General features: G+C 42.0%; 1 long non-coding RNA gene across 1 annotated transcript in view; it reads right to left on the reverse strand.

Annotated features, from left to right (window-relative positions):
* Positions 1–698: 698 nt before the first annotated feature.
* The window catches only part of LOC123374856, a 55,688-nt gene continuing 34,777 nt past the window's right edge, over positions 699–21,609 (reverse strand). The window contains exons 2-3 of the long non-coding RNA XR_006581215.1: positions 5,296–5,372; positions 699–1,894 (exon numbers count right to left, since the gene is read on the reverse strand). This is a non-coding gene — a long non-coding RNA (uncharacterized LOC123374856). The remainder of the gene's footprint in view (positions 1,895–5,295; positions 5,373–21,609) is intronic.

A 21,609-nucleotide genomic window follows, 5' to 3' on the forward strand; every position in this document is an offset into this window, starting at 1 on the left:
GCATATATATTATTGCTTCATTTAATTCAGGAGCTTTCATTAGATGTACTAAATTTAACTCATTATTGAAACTAAAATGCTCTGTAATGGTAGTCATTACCACATCAGGTGCAGCACAATAGACTACACATGATAACTATAATACCTTTATTATTTAAAGTTATAATTCAGTTCCTATTGTTTCTGAATAGGCCTCGGGACATCTTGAAACTGTCCATTGTCTTTGGCATATGGATTTGAAGCAGTAAAATTGCTTACAGCTCCAGCTGTCTTTCCAGCGTAGGTTAATGTTTTTGTTACCCTTTATATGACTGTACTTTTCTCTCAAGGTTTTGGCAGCTGAACTGCAATGAACAGATCTATATGTGTGTGTTATAAAAGGGTTTTTTTTGTTTTTGTTTTTTTATTGAGAGAATTAGCTATAATAACCCACATAGTCAAATTCAAACTCTTTAATGCAAAACTTGACCTCTGTAATAGCGATGACAATTTAAAGAGCAGACTTATGAGCAGGAAATCTCTTTCACAGCTTTCAAACATTTTATCTTTTCTTTCAGAACTGTGTACCAACAACACTCTTTAAACTTGAGGGAACTGACCCAGAAGAATCCAGCTGCTACCAAGCTGCCAAGACCATGTAATTTTGTACGTTTCTGAGACAGAGAACCTAATGAAGAGTGCAAAAATATACTCCTGGTAAGAGTGAATCACAGGGTTCACTACTGACTGGCCTGATACCTCCTTGGGGCCCAGCTGAGGATTAGCTCATGACCAGTCTGACACCCGCCCCCTTCAGTTTCTTGCCCTCTCTCTGGAGTCAGGTCTTCATCACTCAAGGTGCTCCTTCAGGGCTTGGCCCTGCGGTCAGGTCATTGCAGTTCTTCCCTTCCAGGATAGTATCAAAATCCTACTGGACAAACTGTTTCAGGCCATCTTCTGCTCCACTGCCTAGTCTGTGCCACTTCCCCAGTGGCTGATAGGAGAACCCAGGCCCGCTCACTACTCAGGCTCTAGCCCAGCATCCCTATGCCCAGCAACCAGTGTCTGCTCAAGCCCTGACCTTGTTGCTCTTTGCCTAGGGTCCCTCTCTTCTGGCCTACCTCTGGGTTACCAGTAAAGCTTCCTGTGCTCCTTATGGCTGTCTCACCACTCTCCGTTCTTGCTAGAGTCTGTATCCCAAGGCAGGATCTCAGGGCTTGCTCCCCCTTGTCTGTTAGAGTGTCTGCAGAGTTCCTCCCTTCAGCCCTTTCTTATCAGCCCTGACTCCCCTCTAGGTGCAACCTGTCACAAGGTTAAGTGGCCCTTTTTACCTAGTCAGCCCTTGTGGGGGTTGCCACCCATCACAGAGCTGTAACAGAGCAAATTAACCATGGAGCATTAAAACTGACTTCTCTGCATTTCATTTGAAGGCACAGGGAAACACAGTATACACAGATTTTGTCCAACCGTTTTTGAGTTACAGTCCAACAAAAATTAGCCAATTTTTGAATGTTTTACTTCAATGTCTCTGTCTCCTCAATAATGGCTTGACATTCCCCTTTCAGATTTTCCATATTGTCACTGGTCATTGAAATCCCAGGTATCTGCTTCATATAAAGACTACAGCTTGTAATTAAGCAACATTATTAAGGACGTTCCAAGGCTATTTTGGGGCCCAATCCTGCTTTCATGGGTTTCATTAGGAAATTTTCCATTAACTTTCATGTGTGCACACATATTTCTGTCCGGTGACTGGCTTCACCACAGGAAGAACAGAAGGGTTGCCAACAGTGGTCTTTCTATACCTCAAGTGGTAGAGGCCTGTGATTTCAGATCCATCTGGCAGTTTTAGATGGTGTACAATGAGCAGAATAAGAGTGTACCAAATTCCCTTTTCAGGTTGATTTTGCTCTCCCTTATAATGCCAGAAAGAGAGAGAGAGAAGCTTTCAGATTATGAGGGTTAAAATCTTATTGACAACTAGGATGTTTTCTAAAAGTTTTAATTCAACACAGGCCTCAGTCATGGCTTTGCCACAAGCCCTGTGTTAAAGGCAGCACCCTGCCGGGATGCTGCTGGAGCCGCCCCAGAGAGAGATTGTGACCTGGGGAGTCACAATCTCCCTCCGGAGATGTAATATCCTGGGTCTATAGCTGGCTTAGTGTATGCTCCCCCAGGCGGTGGCATATCTGCACTACTGGGCACATTGTGGGGCCAGAACTAAGGTTCTGCCCACTCCTACCCATTAGGGCGGGGAGGAGATGTAGCCCCTCTGTGGAGCTTTTAGCCTAATGCTGCTACCCATGATGATGTTAGCTGACACAGGAGCGTGGCCTGCACTACAGTTCATCACTGAGGTGGTTTTTTGTTTGTTTGTTAGTTATTTGGGTTTTTTGGACATTCAATGGCCAGATTCTAAGTCAATGAGACTAGGCTCGATTTGCACCAGCCTTTCAAACGGATTCTTTTTGAACTGTTTGCATTTTCTGAAAGTGCTTCTGTGTGTCCTAGCTCCCAACCATAATCAAATTATACCACAAAAGCTGGAACATAGCTAGAGTTTGACACGTTAAGAAGCACTTTGCAGAAAGAGTAAAATCTTTAAGAAATGCCATTATTTATAAATTATATATGATTCTCTGTGAATCAGACTGATGGAGGAAAAAAACCAACATGGTTGTGGGGAATATTTTTGTCACCAGTCTCTGAACTACAGATTCATAGATTCCAAGGCCAGAAAGTACCATTGTGATCATCTAGTCTGACCTCCAGCATAACAGAAGCCAAAGAACGTTCCCAAAATAATTCCTAAGGCATATATCCTTTAAAAAGAAAGACATTGAATCCACGACGACACTTGGTAAATTCTCACAGCTAAACATTTACACCTTATTTCCCATTTGAACTCCACTTCAATCTAGCAGAGAAAAGTATAATATGATGTAATGGCTGGAAGCTGAAGAGCCCATTATTAAATATTTATCCATTTAGATACTTATAGACTGTAATTAGCCACTCAACCCTTTTTGTTGTTGTTAAATTAGACTCAAAGAGCTCAATCTGTTTATCGGCATAAGAACATAAGAATGGCCGTACCGGGTCAGACCAAAGGTCCATCTAGCCCAGTATCTGTCTACCAACAGTGGCCAATGCCAGGTGCCCCAGAGGGAGTGAACCTAACAGGCAATGATCAAGTGATCTCTCTCCTGCCATCCATCTCCATCCTCTGATGAACAGAGGCTAGGGACACCATTCTTACCCATCCTAGCTAATAGCCATTTATGGACTTAGCCACCATGAATTTATCCAGTCCCCTTTTAAACATTGTTATAGTCCTAGCCTTCACAACCTCCTCAGGTAAGGAGTTCCACAAGTTGACTCTGCGCTGCATGAAGAAGAACTTCCTTTTATTTATTTTAAACCTGCTGCCTATTCATTTCATTTGGTGACCCCTAGTTCTTGTATTATGGGAATAAGTAAATAAAGTGGATAAGGAAAAGTTCTCGACATCACTCATGATTTTATATACCTCTATCATATCCCCCCTTAGTCTTCTCTTTTCCAAGCTGAAGAATCCTAGTCTCTTTAATCTTTCCTCATATGGGACCCTCTCCAAACCTCTAATCATTTTAGTTGCCCTTTTCTGAACCTTTTCTAGTGCTAGAATATTTTCTAATGCATGTTTTCTAATTCTTTAATTGTTTTCATGGCTCTTCTCTGAACCTTTTCCAATTTATCAACATCCTTCTTGAATTGTGGGCACCAGAACTGGGCACAGTATTCCAGCAGCAGTCACACCAGTGGCAAATACAGAGGTAACAAACCCTGTCCTTCTATTCAAGATTCTCCTGTTTATGGATCCTAGGATTCCCTTAATTCTTTTGGCCACCGAGTCACACTAGGAACTCATGTTCAGATGATTATTCTCCATAACCTCCCAAATATTTTAGAGTCACTGTTTCACAGGATACAGTCCCCCAAACTAAGTATGGCCAACATTCTTTCTTCCTAGATATATACACATTTACATTTAGCTATACTGTATGCACACACACACAAATGGAAGAAAGGGAAACTGATAGTAATGAATATATATTGGCAATGGAAGCAAAGGGACACAAAGAGAAACCTATGACCAGCAGAGTTAAGGACAATAAGGAGTTTTTAAAAAATGTTAGGGTCAAAAAGAATCCTGACAGTGGCATTTGGGTATATGTATGGGTATATAGTGAAGACCAAATGGGGGTGGGTGGGTAGAGAGGTGGAATATAGTATTCCAGCAGCAGTATTCCAGCCCCCCCCCCCATATACTGGTCTTCACTATATCTGTCTTCATTTCCCTTTAAACCAGGTCTGTTTTTTAACCAGTACAGCTTTCTCTCTCAATTCTGGCTTCTAATGAATCTAGTTAGCTGTCCTTAAAAGATTCCCAACCATCATTCATATTTTTCTGATTAAATTCTTCCTCCCAGCTGATCTGGTTCATAATTGTTTTTCCGCTTTGTGCAATTGGCCCCATTAAAGAACCAAGTATATATATTACTGGTCTGGACTTTATTCTCTCAGACCAGACCCAGTTACTTTTCAACAGTAAAGAGAAACACCAGTATCTGGTGACTTGAGTCATTTTCCAACATTCCACATCAAACTGCCCCATTGACCTGGGGGAACATGTTCAACATGGCCATTTTCCAGATTGGGTATCAGAATCTAAGGCCTCAAACCATTACACCCCACCTCATCAACTGCATCAAATACTCTTTGGACACAGATGAAGATATGGCCCATTATGTGTGCTGAAATATGCATCTCTTTATATTTGGTAACAATAATGCATTTATGTGGCCAGCGGAAGTTTTATGATGCCTTTAACTATTCATTTCCTGGCTTTTAAGTACTTTGCTTTAATAAGTAATGTGATAGGCAAGTATACTTTTCTCACTTAACAACCTTAGCTGGTTTTTAGAACAAAGAGCTTTGCTTCTGGATTAGTTTAATGGCTGCTTGCTGAGGGGACTGATCTGTTAAACTCTGTCATTTTCCCTATATGTCTCTCATTTACTTATCTTGCTCGGATACTGTTCAGTTGCCCTGGATTTTCTACACTTGTTGAAACCCTCATTAACATTTCTGTCCTTTAATGTATAAAAACAAAAGAAATCCAGAAAGTGAAGAGATAGCATCACTCTGTTTCTATGTTCCAGATAATGTACTATTGCTTTGGGAAAGCTAGCACATTGGGGAAACAAAGGAAGGGTTCCTTCTTTTTTCTGGATTATTAAGAACATTTACATTGAATTGGACATTTAAAAATACCTTTTCAGGAAGTCTTTTCTTAAGAACAGGTCTCTCAAGGTCTGTCTTTCTTCCATGGAGTGGATTTGGCAAGGAATCTGAAAATACCATTAATCGATCTTGAACAGTCTGGGTCATACATTTTGCTTACACTGTTTTCATTTTCAGGAAAAGGAGGGGAAAAACCCCCAACTTACAGGCATTCTGCCCCCAAAAGCCTATCAGGGTCACTGCTACCTAGAAGGCAGTTAACATGGAAAACTTATCTTCGGCACTTGTTTTTAATCCAGCCGTCTAGGTCTTTTCCCTCACTTATCACAGACACTTCTGAAATCCTTCAGTGCAACTTCAATCACATTGGGCCAGATCTAGTCCCTTGGATCTGTGCTTGGAGGAGTCTCTCTCCCTATTTTCACCAGGAAGGTGTGCTCAGATGCCTCCATGACACTATTCCCCTCTAATGATCCGCAGCCTTTGCACTTAATGGAAGCTTGGTCCAGGGCTCAGAGCAAGAACTGGGGAAGACAAAGAGATAAAACCTAATCCTGGTCCACAAGATTTTACTAAACCAAAATTAGTCCATAGTTTCTCGTCTCTAACACATTCAAGGTGGTTAAAACTGTGCCACTAATTCTGCATCCCATAATTCAACTTCCATTTAAATTTTTTTAATCCTTTAGGATGCATTCAGGTCATGTTGTCTAGCCTCTCTCTGCAGCCATGAGGACTAAAAACCTGGTGCTTTTTTTAAAATGAAAAAAAGAGATTCTCACTTATTCACATGATCCCAGGAGCTGGGGCTTTAAGAGAAACACCAAATTTCCTGAGACTTGTGATTTTAAAAAAAAAAACCACTCTCAAAAGTTGGCAACACTGCTTTGGTGAGGGATACCTCAAGTAATTCTGTGATAGTAACACAAAATAACTCAAGATGGCAACAGCCACCACTTTGACAGCTCAGTCAGTTTTAATTACTGTCCCTGGTCTCCCCAAGGGCTTCCAACCAACCTCACTTTTCAGAGTTATAGCAGCTTAACAAATCAGTTTGTTTCTTCTCTACTTTGTGCTGCAGCTGCTTGCCGACAGTTTTAGCCCTCACAGTAGAAAGAATGGAGCATTTATATGAAACAAAGAAAAAGAACCTTGTTAACCAGGGAATATGTGTGTGTTATACACTCAGCAGTATGGATGCATTTCATTTTTAATGAGCAATGTAAAAATAAGAATTGATCATAAATTTCAGGCTGGGAATAGGCTAGGAACAAGCACCACATACCATATTCAGTATTTTGTTTGTAACCCTTCTCATCATAATGGGAAGGTCAAAAGGCCCTTGCTTAAGCAGGGTAACAACATGCCAGATACGCAGATCGGAAATTAATGCAGGTAGAAACTATAAGAGGAAACAACTCAAATGTATGTTTTAAAACAAATTAGGAAAGCCAGGAATGGGCATAGGAGATGGTGCCCAGAATATCTAGATAAAGCTGAGGCTATATATAGGTGTGAGCTAAATATTTATTTATAAACATCTAGAATTTTGTTTACTTTTCCAAGCTCTAGCCTTCTCATTAATTCTTTTCCTTAAAGAGATTTCTTCTAGCTCGCAAAAAAATGCCTAGTCTTTCAAAATGTTAGCTGCATCTAAATGGAAAATAGGCCTTTCCAATCTGGGATCATATGCAGATACTAGTTTTAGATCCACATGGATGGGTTTTGATCCAGGCAACTGAATCACAACCTACTGAGGATTCCAATGTAGTAGGACAATTTAACTCCAGGAACAAGAACAATGTGACCAAGTTAATATTATTGCTAGAAACTGAATTTATGCATTCCCTGACCTTGTGACTTTACCTCAGCAACCTTAACACTACATTAGTTTTGGCATTTAATAGACCAACGTATTATTTGCCACGTATTTTGGGATCCTCTGGGATGAAAAGCACTTCTGGTAAATTAATATCATTGGGATAGCTTCTTAAGAATCAGCCTTTGTGATGGAAGAGTGGTGAACTTTTACATTCCCAGCAGAAAGCGCTCTGCCCTCACAACAAAGTAGTCCAAGCACGTGCAAACAGTCCTTACAGAAGCTTTCATTAAATAAGGCCAGATCCAAAGCCCACTGAAGGTAATGGGACTTTTTCTACTGACACTCGTGGACTTTGGATCAGGACGATATTCCTAATGCCCCAGTATAACAGAATGAACCCACATTTCTAACAAATCATCTCATATAGCCTAAATGCAGTGGTGCTCTTATGCTCATGGAGATTTGCAGTTCAGTGCCCAGTTCCCATTGATTATCAATGTGAGTGGGGCATAGAATTCCTGTTTGTTCCTTTAAAAAAATACTCCCCACACATTTTTCTTTTGTTTAAAATGTGTAAACTACCCCAGCATTTCCCAGCCTCTGAAAAATTATGGTGGACACTGGTACCTGCTAGGTTTCACTGGTCGTCTTCTGATATTAGCAAGCATTAGAAAATTTCCTAACCATAAAGTCTGAAAGAAACCACAGGTCAAAATTAGGCAGTCTGAGTTTTATTCCTACCTCCTATTTTGCCCTTCAAATGAACTGGACCCTGGGGAGCTGACAAAGATAAATTCCCCTTCTGCCGCGTTCTTTCTAACTAAGCTACTGCAGTGATTAATGAACCTTAGAAGCCAAATTCAGCTTTGTTAGCTAAAACTGGGTGGATTGTTTTTGGCTTTTTTGTGTGTTTTTAAAATACATGCCCTGTAATTCCTTGGTATAAATAGATACATTCAAGAAGCTTTCCTATAATGATTTGTGAAGTTATTTTGTTAAAAAGTTCATTCGTTGTCATTTCAATGACGTAGATAAATAAGCCTGTGTGTGTATGTGTATATTCTCTACCTACTGATCACCTCAAGCCAATTACTGAATGTCTCATAGAGGATACTGTTCTATTTAAGGCAGTAACCTACTCCAGTGTAGAATTCCACCATCAAAATAATTTTAGGCATTTGCTTTATAATGAATCCACTTGCTTACATCTCAGGGCTGTAAGTTATTTTGCATCCTACTCTGCCACTGTTAATAAGCAACTCTGCAGAGTGACTTATGTGAGTGATCCCACTGATTTCATTGAACTACTCACTTGTTAAAACTCAGTGAGTAAGGCTAAAAAAAATATGGGAGGACTAGTTTATTTCCCTTTAATAACTAGTGTTCAGAACTCAAATCTACAGTTAAAGCCTACTTTTAAAAATTGCATCTTACTGTCCCTATTATGGCCTTTCCTGTGTATTTGTGTCTGTATGAGAGTGGGAGAGTTTAAACTCTTTATTGAGACATTAAAGCCACTAAATAAATTAGATGGAAAACTAGTAATGTATTTAAAATAAAAAATTAAGAGATTTATGCTTGAGTAATAAAAGTACAACAGTCAGACCAGGATGGAGACTGCAATTGTGAAATGCTGAGGGAGAACAGAGAGGCTATAGAAATTAAAAACAATAATAATAATGGGGGATTTCAACTATACCCATATTGACTGGCTACATGTCACCGCAGGATGGGATGCAGACGTAAATTTCTAGACACCGCTAATGGCTGCTTCTTGGAGCAGCCAGTCCTGGGACCACAAGGGGAGAGGGAATTCTTGATTTAGTCTTAAGTGGCACACACAATCTGGTCCAAGAGGTGAATATAGCTGAACTACTCTGTAGTAGCGACCATAATGTACTTAAATTTAACATCCTTGTAGGAGGGAAAATGCCAAAGCAACCCATCGGAGTAGCATTTAACTTCAAAAAAGGGGGACTACACAAAGTGAGGAAGCTAGTAAATGGAAGTTAAAATGAACAGTTGCAAGAGTAAAATGCCTGCAAACTGCATGGAGACTATTTAAAAACATCATAATAGAGGCTCAAACTAAATGTATACCCCAAATAAAAAGTAAAACAGTAAGAGGACCAAAAAATGCCACCATGGCTAAACAGAGTAAAAGAGGAGTTTAGAGGCAAAAAGGCATCCTTTAAAATTGGAAGTAAAATCCAAATGAGGAAAATAAAAAGAAACATCAACTCTGGCAAGTCAAGTGTAAACGTATAATTGAGCAGGCCAAAAAAGAATTTGAAGAGCAATCAGAAAGACACACACAAACTAACACTACTTTTTAAAACTACATCAGAAGCAAGAAGCCTGTCAAACAATCTGTGGGGTCACTGGATGATTTGGGTGCTAAAGGAGCACTCCGGGAAGACAAGGCCATTGCAGAGAAGTTAAATGAATACTTTGCATTGGTCTTCTCTGCAGAGAATGTAAGGGAGATTCCCATACCTGAATCATTCTTTTTAGGTGACAAATCTGAGGAACCATCCCAAATTGAGATGTCAGGAGAGGTGGTTTTGGAACAAATTGATAAATTAAACAATAAGTCAGCAGAACCAGATGATATTCATTTAAAGGTCCTGAAAATTCTCAAAAAAAAGAGAACTCAAATATGAAATTCTAGGACTACTAACTGTGGTAGGTAACCTCTTAAGACAGATGATTGGAGGATAGCTAATCTAATGCCAATTTTTTAAAAAAAGGTCCTGACAATTTCTGGCTGGTAAGCCTAACTTCAGTACTAGGTAAATTTGTTGAAACTATAGTAAAGAACAGAATTATCAGACATAGATGAACATGATACACTGGGGAAGAGTCAGCATGGTGTTTGAAAAGGAAAATCATGCCTCCCCAATCTATTAGAATTCTCTGAAGGGCTCAACAAGCATATGGACAAGGGGGAATCCAGTGGATACAGTGTACATGGACTTTCAGAAAGCCTTTGACAAGGTCCGTCAAAGGTTCTTAAGCAAAGTGAGCAGTCATGAGATAAGAGGGAAGATCTTATTAGTAAACTGTTAAAAGATAGGAAACAAAGGGTAGGAGAAATTGGTCAGTTTTAGAATGGAGAGAGGTAAATAGCGGGGATGCTTAAGGACCTGTGCTGTTCAACATATTCGGTTGAACCTGCAGATGCGGCAGGTAAACAAACCGCCCAGCCTGCCAGGGTGCTTACCCTCGTGAGCCGCATGCCAAAAGGTTGCTGACCCCTGCCTTAGCATAACACAAGAAATTACCAGGCAGCAGGTTTGAAACAAACAAAAAGTAGTACTACTTCACACGGGGCACCGTCAACCTGTGGAACTCATTGTCCGGTGATTACATGAAGGCCAAAAGTATATCTGGGTTCAAAAAATAAGCTAAGCTTATGGAGGATTTGATCCATCAGTGGCTATTAGCCAGGATGGTAATGGATGTAATCCCATGCTCTGGGTGTCCCTAAATCTCTGACTGCCAGAAGCTGGGACTGGACAACAGTGGATGGATCACTCCATCACTACCCTGTTCTGTTCATTCTCTCTGAGGCATCTGGCATCGGTCACTGTCAGAAGCCAGGATAGTGGGCTAGGTAGACCATTGGCCATATTGGATCAGACCATTCTTATGTGCTCAAGTCCCAGTTTCTGTCTCACAATAGCCCACTAGTTACTAAATAAACAAAACAAAAGGCAAAAGGAAACCACTGGGAGTTGTTTCTGCAATACATACTCTTCAGAAACTCTGGGCCAGATTCTTTCCTGTGCTAATATACAATTGGTGCAGGACCCCAGGGGAGGAGGAGAAGCGGGGGCTCTGGGAATTAGTTACGTCTCCAGCTGACCCTGTCCCAGACATGACATAAAAGTTACAGCACCCTAGAGGCTGCTCTAATTTAGGACAGCTGGCTACGGTCACGTGCCACATAGGAATTAGGTTAGTAGAGCTCCACTGTGAACGTAACACTCCTTATTTCCTCCATCCTACATCATAGGCGTCTGCACCAGTAGAAAATGGAAGTTCATAGCAACAAGATTCCCTCCTCGTTGCATTATTCAGGCAGCACCAAGGGGATAGAACTTGTATTGAGAATCTGACCACTGTTACCTTCTACAGAAAAGCTTCAGTGACTCATTAAATCTTTCATAGGAGCCTCCTAAAAAAAGAGAGAGAGACTATTTAACAAAAAAGCTACTGACATTTGAATATTCCTGACTGTGATCGGCTCTGCCCTCAATCCATAAAGGCAGACACCTTAAATTAACAAATTAAACCAGGAGCAAACTCAATGTCAAAGAGAGAAACAGGGCAACCGGAACAGAATTTTTAAGCAAGCTGGAATCTGTATTTTTAAACAACACGTAGTTTCTTTTTTCTTTAAGAGTATTTACTACATTCATAGCCAAATGACGCTCAGGAGTTTTAATACAGCAGAAAATCAGCACCATGCAGCATAGGGTTAGTTTGCATGACAGGCTGACGTGCTTTGCTTATTGTTCCAGGCACTATCATTTGTCAGGCTCAGACTGTTGAACAGAGAAATTTCCCATAAGGCTTCGATTTGCAGCACTACCCCCAACCTATTCCTGCAGGCATTAAATAGATGAAGAACTGGCTCAGTGATAGATCTCAATAATGGTTGTCAATGGGGAATCATCATCAAATGGGGGTGTTTTTAGTGAGGTCCTGCAAGGATGCTATTCAGAACTTTTATTGAGGATCTAGAAGTATAAATTCACTGCTAACAAAATTGGCAGGTGAAAAAGATTGGGGGAGTGGCAAGTAATGATGAGAACAGGGCAGTCAGACAAAGCAGTATGGATCACTCGGTAAGCTGGGCCCATTCAAACCAAATGGGTTTAAATACAGCCAAAATGCAAATTTGTACACATAGGAACAAGGAATGCCAACCACACCTAAAGAATGGGGGACTGTATCCTGGAAAGTAGTAAGTCTGAAAGGGATTGAAGTGTCATAATGGGCAAACAGCTCCTCGTGAGCTCTCAGTGAGATGTTCCGGCAAGAAGGGCTAATGCAATCCCTGGATTTATAGTAAGGAGGGGATTTTACCTCTGTACATTGCATCGGGGAGACAGATACTAGAATACTACATACAGTCGTGGTGTGCACATTTCCAGAAGGATGAAGCTGACCCCAGTGGAACCATAAGGAGAAGGATTTAGAAATTCAGGTGACATGCAACTGACTACCCTCCTTTGCCTCTTGTGTTTGGGGCTTTAACAGCCTGTTGAGGCATGCAGTAAAATCTGAGACTGCCTTAGCAGCAGCACAAACACCAGCAAATGGTAGCTTGGCAGCATACGTGTCAGGCCAGGCCAATCAGAGCACTACATCACAAAGGGGCAGTACTATTGTTTCCAGCTAAAGGGAGAAGAGATGGTCTCCTTCCTCTTGATCCTTACAAGTCACTGGTGAATGGGAGATATAGCACAGGGCACTGTTTACCAGACCACCCTTAGAATCCCCTCTCTTTTCCTTTCCCTAGAGGTCCTTGCCATGGCAGAACAGATCCTAGTGCCGGAGCCTAAAGGTGTGATTACGCAAACGTCCAAGGCAAGCATCTCCCACCTCTCTGCCATGCACTTATGAATGGTGACAGTCAGCTGGGGTGGAGTCTCACATCCATGGCTCTCAAAGGGCATTATGCTAGAACTGTCTGGTCATTACACAACATGCGTGCTGGCTTTCAGAGAAACAGAACAAAGCATTTTTATTGAAAACCTACTGTCTGTAGCGAAGGCACAACCCTTACCTCCAACCCATTCTGTCCCATTCTCCCACTGTTCTCTGGATTGCCTCCTTCTCATAGAATTCTGGTGCTATGGGTCATTCAGCCCTAGTTGAAATCTTTAGTTTGCAATGCTTATATTTGAACTAAACATTCATTTATCAGCATTTGTCCACAAATGGTTAGTTAGTTACTGAGATAACTAGTGCAGAGAAATTCCTTATTAGAAGGAACAGAAGATTTAGTACCCGCCAGTCACTCCTCTGTCATCTTTCCTAATATAACCAGTACTCTTGCCCTCATGTTAGAGAAGGAGCTGTTTATAGTTAGAATGGCATGGACGAATTAAAGTTGTAACTCTACACCGTGTTCCTGGATAAAAGCACATAAGTAATCAGTCACCAATGATTGCTGCAAAAGGGTTTGATCCATTTAAGAGCAACAAACTTAAGCAACATGGTCTGAAATAATTAAAAGTCAACACATATATAAGTAAACATCTCACACACCAATTATCAACACAGAAATGCTGGGGCCGCTTAGCACATCTACATTTATAGTTTTTCTTGCAAGTCTGTGCTTGTATCCCTTAGTGGTTAGCTCTGTTAAGACAGCTAGCCACAAAATCTATCACTTGCTGAGCAAGGAGGTGGGGAGAGTTGTTTAGAGTGGTATGAGATAGTGTGACTAAGAGTAAGAGGATGAAATAAAGGAAAGAAAAATATAAGCAAGATGAATGGAATATTTTTCTATTGAGGAGATCAGTTAGACCTGCGGTGGGCAACCTGTGGCCCGTCAGGTTAATCTGCCGGCAGGCTGCAAGACGGTGTGTTTACATTGACCGTCCGCAGGCACGGCCGCCCGCAACTCTAGTGGCCGCGGTTTGCCGTTTCTGGCAATGGGAGCTGTGGGAAGTGGCAGCCAGCACGTCCCCGCAGCCCGCACCGCTTCCCACAGCTTCCATTGGCCAGGAACAGCAAACTGCAGCCACTAGGAGCTGCGGGTGGCCGTGCCTGTGGATGGTCAATGTAAACAAGCTGTCTCGTGGCCCGCCAGCCCATTACCCTGTCAGCCCATGTGTGGCCCACAGATTGCCCACCACTGAGTTAGACAGTGAAAGAGTGGCCAGTCTCAAAGCCCACTCCACCAAAACCAATAAGAGGCTTTCCATGTTTTCAGTGGCCTTTGGCTCAGGCTCATAAATAAGGCTTCTGCATTCTAGTTGCTAACATGTACCTTTTTGCTCTTGTATTAAAGAATGTACCACAGCTGTGTTTCCCAAACTTGGGACACCACTTGTTTAGGGAAAGCCCCTGGCGGGCCCTCGGCCCGTGCTGCTTCCCGCAGCCCCCATTGGCCTGGAGCAGCGAACTGTGGCCAGTGGGAGCTCTGATCGGCCGAACCTGCAGACACGGCAGGTAAACAAACCAGCCCGGCGCACCAGGGGCTTTCCCTAAACAAGCGGCGTCCCAAGTTTGGGAAACACTGTACTACAGCAATGGGCTTTTTAATGAAAAAAAGAATATAGCACATGTAAGCCCTTTAATAAGGATGAAAAAGAAGCAGATTTTGGAAATTTCACCATGGCATTACAGAAAAGTGCTTTTTTTTCCATTCCAGAAAAATGGACTTTCACTCAGGCATCTGAACAATAGAAACTGCAATCACAGTTAGAGGTTGGGAAAAGACAACAGGTCTAATTAAGATCCTTCCTAGCCTGAGCTCTGCAGGACTTGAGAAATCAAGGGTAAAAGTGGGCTGGAGAGAGATCGCATGCACGCACACACACACACACACACACAAAACAAGAGGATATTAACCCCATATACTTTCACCAATCCCAAATAATACTTATAACTCGTTAGGTAGGCTCCATTAATGTGTTGCTGGAAATTAGGTTCAGAGTGTGTATCACTGTTGTAATGGGTTATTGATCACTTCTCCAAGAACTTCATAGATCATGGGATTTAGAATCCAGGTAATGAGTGCTAGCCTTGATAAATCTAGATAGTACAAGCCTTGTTAGATTTCCCCACTTTTCAGCTTGCATTTTTTCCCCAGGCAGAGTTTTATATTCAGCTTTCCATGAACAGACATCTCATTTAGCTGTTTGATTAATAAATTATGGTTTTCACCTGTCCTAGGATTCTTGGAACAGTTCTTTTTAAAGGAAAGTAGCGTGCGTTCCTCAGTACGCTAAAATAGAGTATGCATCGCTGCCAGCTGCTAGTAGTCTGCAGGATCCTGGGAGGTTTAATTCCACTTGTGTGCTAGTCTACTTTCCATATATGTGTATGTTCCTTTCTAGTCCTCCCTCATAAGCGGCATCAGTCCCAAAGGAACTGGAGTAAACACAGCTGGTTCTGATTGTTCTCTCACTTACATTAATTTTAGAGCAGAGTAACGCCACTGATTTCACTGGTGTTAACTCCGACTTTACACCAGTGGGAGATCAGAATACAGTAGCCTGGGAATTGAGTAACTCAGTACTAGACACATTTATCAGCATCCTGCAGGGCCACACCTGGCTCGACATGGAGACTGAACTACCTCACACTGGTTGAAATGCCCCCTCAGACCAGAATTGAGGTCTCTCTCTCAGTCCCTCTGTCTAGAGCATTCATCTCTCTAATATTTCAGCACAGCAAGGTACCCTGGGGAAGCTAGCACTGCTATGGCTGGTCTGGGGATAGGTCAGTCGCCAGGACTGTCAGCCTGGCACGTTTCCAATGCACTAAATCGGTTTCAAACATTAATCTAGTCTAGTGTTAATTTTAAAGTGGGAAGAGGAAAAAAACTAAAAGCAAAGAAATCAGATGCAGACTCTCCTTATCCATCCCCTTGTGACCTGCGCTCAGAGGACACATGCAACTTTTTAACTTGTCTCTCTCGCTCTCTCTCGTTTGTTGTTGTTCTTAGCCTTGATGTGTCCAGCGTGGGTGTGAGACAGCATGCGAATCTGCTCAGGAAAGTATGTGATGTGCAATTCAAAGCAATACGAGGCCGTATAATCTCCTCAGAGAGCGCCAGATGATGATGACGACAACACTCTTCTTCTGCTTCACCTTACTCTGTGATAAGCCGCCCTGGGCTCAGTGGGCCTCAGAGCGGAGGAAGGTACTATTCAGTGAGAGTAAGAGGTGCGGGGGTCAGAATCTAACAGGCATGCAGCTGTGACAATTTACTTGGCTATCCCATCATTGTACCATCCTCGACCTCGGCCCCTCCCACCATGTTATTACAGGTTACACCACCATGGAGTTAAAAAACAACACACCTCTGTCATGTACTCTGAGCACAATCCCACCATTGTAATGAAGCCCAGCCCTACTACTAGAATTTAACCACATGAAAAACCAAAGTTATGTACAGTGCCTTGGTGTAATTAATGGCATTGGTACTACTCAGAGACTAGACAGCAGGGAGAGGCATGGATTCTGCTCTCATTTACATGCTTAAAATCAGGAATAATTCCAATGAAGTTAATGGAATCTCACTATATAAACCCAGTGGACATGGGAACAATCATGTCCAGAGAGAGGAATTCTACTCAGTTACTTTAATGGATAGTATCCATATATGATGGGTTTTAATCCTCTGCTGGAGAAACAAAATCATGCCCTTGTGCTTTATAACAATGCATCACTCACCACCACCACCACCCCCAACCACCCTTTCTTGGGATCAGCACTATACCCCAACCACATTGTGCATGTTTTCATGACATTTTTCCCCCTCTTCTGCACCATTTAAAAAAAAATACACAGCACAAGTCTTTAAGTTATTATCACCATTACCCACAGGTATCCTGAATATGTATACTGTATTGACAGGAGCTAGGCAGTGCTGTGCAGTTCAGTGTAATAACCTACCTCTCTTACTTACACTCACAATGTCTGCTTAACAGAATGTTGCTTTAGGCCCAGCAAAGGCAGTAGAGTCCCTGGCCTCAGCTGGGTCAATAAGAAGCATGACAGACGGTGATGCAAGTTCTTTGCAGCCAGAACCTGCTAGGAAGGCTCAGGGATCTTACTCAGCTGGGACTTCTTTGCATGGGGACTTTTCATCCCCTGGCTTGTAAGAAAAACAGAAGAGGCACAGCGCTAAACAGGTTGCCTCGCTACTACACAACATTGACCAGGGCGGAGAGAAATGGCAGCAGCATTTGAAATCTCTCCAGCAGCTCTGCAGTGCTAAGAGGGATCAGTCCAGGTGAAGCCTCAGCACCTGAGTTTAAGTCACAAGTAAAAAAAATATATATATATTTTATGTACACACATACCCACACACACACACACAAACCCACACCCCTGATCTCAACCTAGAAACTAGTCCACTTGATAAAGACACCATACAACTGCTTCACTCCGAAGGAAGTTTATCACTTCGCAGCTCAGAATGCCACAGCAATGTTTACAGAGCATTGGCCCAGAGCCTGTAGGGCTCTGCTCTAATTTTATTGACTTTTCACCTTCATGAACATAAAGCTTTGCATTTGTTTTCATTTGCATTTAACTGCCAGTTGATTAGTCTTCGGCTCTTTCAAGGAACAGCTCACTAGTTCTGCCACTGTTTAAGCAGAAGTACTCTTACCTATCAGGACTTGATCCAAGTACAAAACTGCATTCTTTGTATGGCATCAGAATAAATTGTGAAATCCCCCCCCCGCCCCTTTTGGACCCCTTAGCTGATTTATGGAAGCAAATGATGATATGATTTCTGCAGCTGACCTATGCACGGCATATGCTAAGAGAAAGGGTGCCTGTTACTTAGTCACTGAATAGAGGAAACTGAGCAGGTCACAGAGGTGATGCATTCAGCAACTGTGGAGGATAATGGAATCTGTCACCCCAGGCAAGGGCATTTGCTTCCAGACAACCAGGAGCTAGAATGGAGAAGCAATTCACTTACTTTTCAGGACTGAAAGAAGATGCTGCCTAGCAGCAGAGAGGAAGAGGAAATCAATGAAATGGAGGAGTGAGAAGAGGAATTAAAGGAATCGAAACCAATTCTCTAGTCACCTGTTGGCAGAAATCAATGCCTAACATGGTGTTTGGCTGGTTTTTAAATTTATTTTATTTTCCTTTAGCTGAAGGTTGGTCATTCCCAGAAACGACATTTCAGACCGCTGCTTTATTCAGACTGTATCCAAATATTTATGCCCTCCTGCAAACGGTCCAGGAGAATACACTAACAATAAACGGAAAGAATAAAAGTTGTTTAAACGTTATCAGAGTACATTCAAAGATGAACTGTATGTGCATTGAGGTGGGGTGGGGTGGGGTGGAGACTACATATTACACAAAACCAGCAAATTTGACTTTCTTGCCAACTTAATCAATGTTTAAACTGGAGGTACGAACATAGCAGCACTAGCATTCAAAGAGCTTAAACAAATATAATTAATAAGCACACACTCGTAAGGTTTTGGATGAACCTAGAATTTGCAGAAGAAGAGAGTAGGTAACAAGGCTCCAGTTTTCTGATCAACTTGGAAACGTGGCTACAATTTTTGGAACAAAGCCCAGATCCTCTGTGTTGGAAAGTGGCAGGTCATCCAATCTTAAACCAGTTGTTTTTCTATAGTCACCTCTGGATAGCTCCCTAAATTTGTAAAGGTAGCTGTCTGGGATTAAACTGCTATTCAAAACCACCTGGTGCTGTCCAGTTAACTCTTGGTAGGTATTTGGGAACTCAGATGGGAAAAATGTTGCTCCACCAGCAATCTGGACATAGGAGGGAAATTTAAAAAGTTGTTTGAAATCTTAAGAATAAAAGGAAAATTGGTTTAAAAAAAGAAATATTTTAAAGGGTAAGGAATTAAAACACCATTCAAAAGCCCACACGTTCCTTGGTAAGAGAAGAACAAGAAGCTTACATAGCTGCCCCAGCAGTAGCATGCTTCTCTCATCATATGCTATCATCTCTTTCTTTCGATCTCTGCAAAGAACTCATGCCATCCAGCAGAGATGAGATCATTCTGGAAGGTGAATGCGGTAACTGGGGACATTATTAAGCACGTGGTATTCAAAATGTGATCTGGATTCTTTTTGTTACAGCATCTAACAAAGAAGTCAATGGCCAAATTCAGTGTCCTGCTTCTGATGACTTCAAAGTGCTCTTACATACGTCATGATTTATTCTTAAAACATGGAAATAAAAGGGATGGGCTAACTAATATTGGCTTCATGGGGAAAGGATACAAGCTCCATAAGACCTAGGTGAGCAAGTGCTTGAAGCAGAATGACCCTCTCCCAAAACCCTTCTGAAGCAGCACAAAGTCACTAATAGACTCCTGTTGCTCAAAGGTTCATTCATGCATGTAAAGGACAGAATTCTTGTTTCAGCTGGTATAAAGCAGACTGCTTTGCATTTCCAGCTCTCACAAAGTAAAATATGCACTAACATGAATGGCTGAGAACTACAGACTTTATCTGCAAGGCCAGCATTTTTCATCCTTTACAGGCCAGATTTTCAGTTGATGGCTTTCACTTATGAATGTGAAATTGCACACACTTGTGCCTGCACTTTGCACATGCCAGCACCTGTCCATGCACTAATGCTTTTACATGATCTATAAATAGTCTAGTGCTTGCATGCACATTTTAACCTATGCCTCAGAAAAACAGTGATAAAATGTGTCTAGGGATGCAAATCCTAATGTGTACGTGCAAGGATTCTGTGACAGATTTCTGTTACCAATCTGCCTGAGGTGTCAGGTCATCAGGCTGAGGCTGCAGGATCTTTAGGAGAGGAGATGAAGGAGCACACCAAGGGTCTAAGTTTTAAATCTTTATTAATAAAATAACAGCGGTGTGTGTGGGGCCTCCCCACATCACTCAAAGGACGGAAGAAAGAGTTAGTGCCTGTGCCCTAACCCACTTTCATACTCTCACACGCACAACACAAGGCTGGCCAAGCCCGAGTGTAAGGTAGGAAGAGGGGGAAGGGTGGACTAGAGTTCTGTCCTGTGCACTGGCCGTCCAGGGTCCGCTGTTGATCTCCAATTTCATTCAGCTCTCAGGAGGGTTTTAAGTCCTAGGGTCTTTTGGGGCATTTCGTTCAGGGACCTCTGTCCCCCGTGCTCTTTGTACCAGTCCAAACTGGCTCTCCATGGCCTCCTCAGCGTTTCCAAAACACACCGGCTTCAGGGACATGAGTCGGTTGGTTTTTCCCCTAGCTGACCTTCATCGTCTCCCTATTTTTTTCAATCCCCTGCAGTTTGGTTCAGCTTACTTCTCCTTTCTCACAGTTGGCTGGGGTTGGGTAAGATCCAGGTACAGCTGCAGGCTTCTTGGCTGGATAGAGTCTGTTCGAGTGCGGTGACCTTGGACTGGGGCCGGCATCTTATCTTCGGGCTGAGCTGAGTCGTCATGTTAACCTATTCTCTTCTCTCTTCCTCCCCCTTTGGCCTCTTGCAACCTGCAAAGGAATCTTCCACTCCACACTCTCACCTTTAACACTTTCCAAAATCCCTTGCAATGCTTGCAACAGCCTTAACAACATACAATGGTGATCTGCCTTCCCAGGGGACCCCCTGAGGGATGGGGTCACTGGGTTGTGACAATTCCCCAACCCATATCCTGGATCAGCAGCAGAACTTAGATGGTCAGTGCTAAAGCACAGACCGCCATTTTAGCTGCACACTGTATGGTTGTTCCAGGGCCAGGCACTAGAGAGAGACATGATTACATGCACTTGACATAGTTACACATGCACTTAGATGTCAGGCTGTTTATAAAGAACTCATGAGTATTGTGCACCTACAAAGTGCAGGTGCACATGTTTGTGCATGTAATTTTCATCAGAGAGTAGCCAGGGTGAAATTTACCCCAGTGCCCCTATGTTACTATAAAAATTGAATGTCCTTGAATTAAGACAGCATCCATAAGAGGGCTCAAGAACACATGCCAGACAAAAATACCACAAGAAAATTCTCTCATGTTGCATTCTGTCTGTATGTCTCAGACATTTGTAAGACATCAGGCTGGTATCTATGCACACAATCTAAGTGCTATTTAGAAGGCATGTCCAGTAGAATTTGAAAGTACAGAGGCATGCAGAAATAAATAATGAAAACAAAATTATTCAGACTCTACGGAACCTCCAAAAAATGTTCAGTTTGGGTTTGTTTGAAGCTTTAGCTATAGCTGGTTTAATCCTCTAGTGTAAGCTCTCTCTTTTCTGAGTTCTTCACTATTAAATCTTCAAGGATTCTCAGTCTGCAGAGATGGGCAACATAGCACCACAAAGCAAGCAAGCTCTCTCTTGGAGACTATTTTTGTTTTATTGTCCACTCTCTAAAATAAGATCATTCTTGGCTTACGTAGGTGCCTAACTTTAAAACACATCACCAGTTCCATTGAAGACAATGGTACTACTAACGAGTTTAAAGTTAAACACACATTTACATACCTTGCTGATTCTGGGCCTTACCCATGTTACATTTGCTACATTTTGAATGCTAATATTTGATTTCAAAATCACAGTACAGTATTTGGTAAAGTTTTCACAAAGCTAAAAATATTACTAACTTTCTGTCTTCCTCTGAAAATGTTTCTTTATAGTAGTTCATAAGAAGTATAGGAAGAGTGATTTAAACACACTAGTTTACGTTTGTTAGTTCAATGTTGTTTCAACTATTATAGTGATTTCAAATATGAAAAGGCAGCTTAAAAATATCCTTGAAAACGGAGATACTAGTTGCCCATAGGAATTTTTTCCCCCCTAAGCAGACTGCATGGAGGAG

This window comes from Mauremys mutica, chromosome 7 (genome assembly GCF_020497125.1).
Source record: "Mauremys mutica isolate MM-2020 ecotype Southern chromosome 7, ASM2049712v1, whole genome shotgun sequence".
NCBI classification, from domain to species: Eukaryota; Metazoa; Chordata; order Testudines; family Geoemydidae; genus Mauremys; species Mauremys mutica.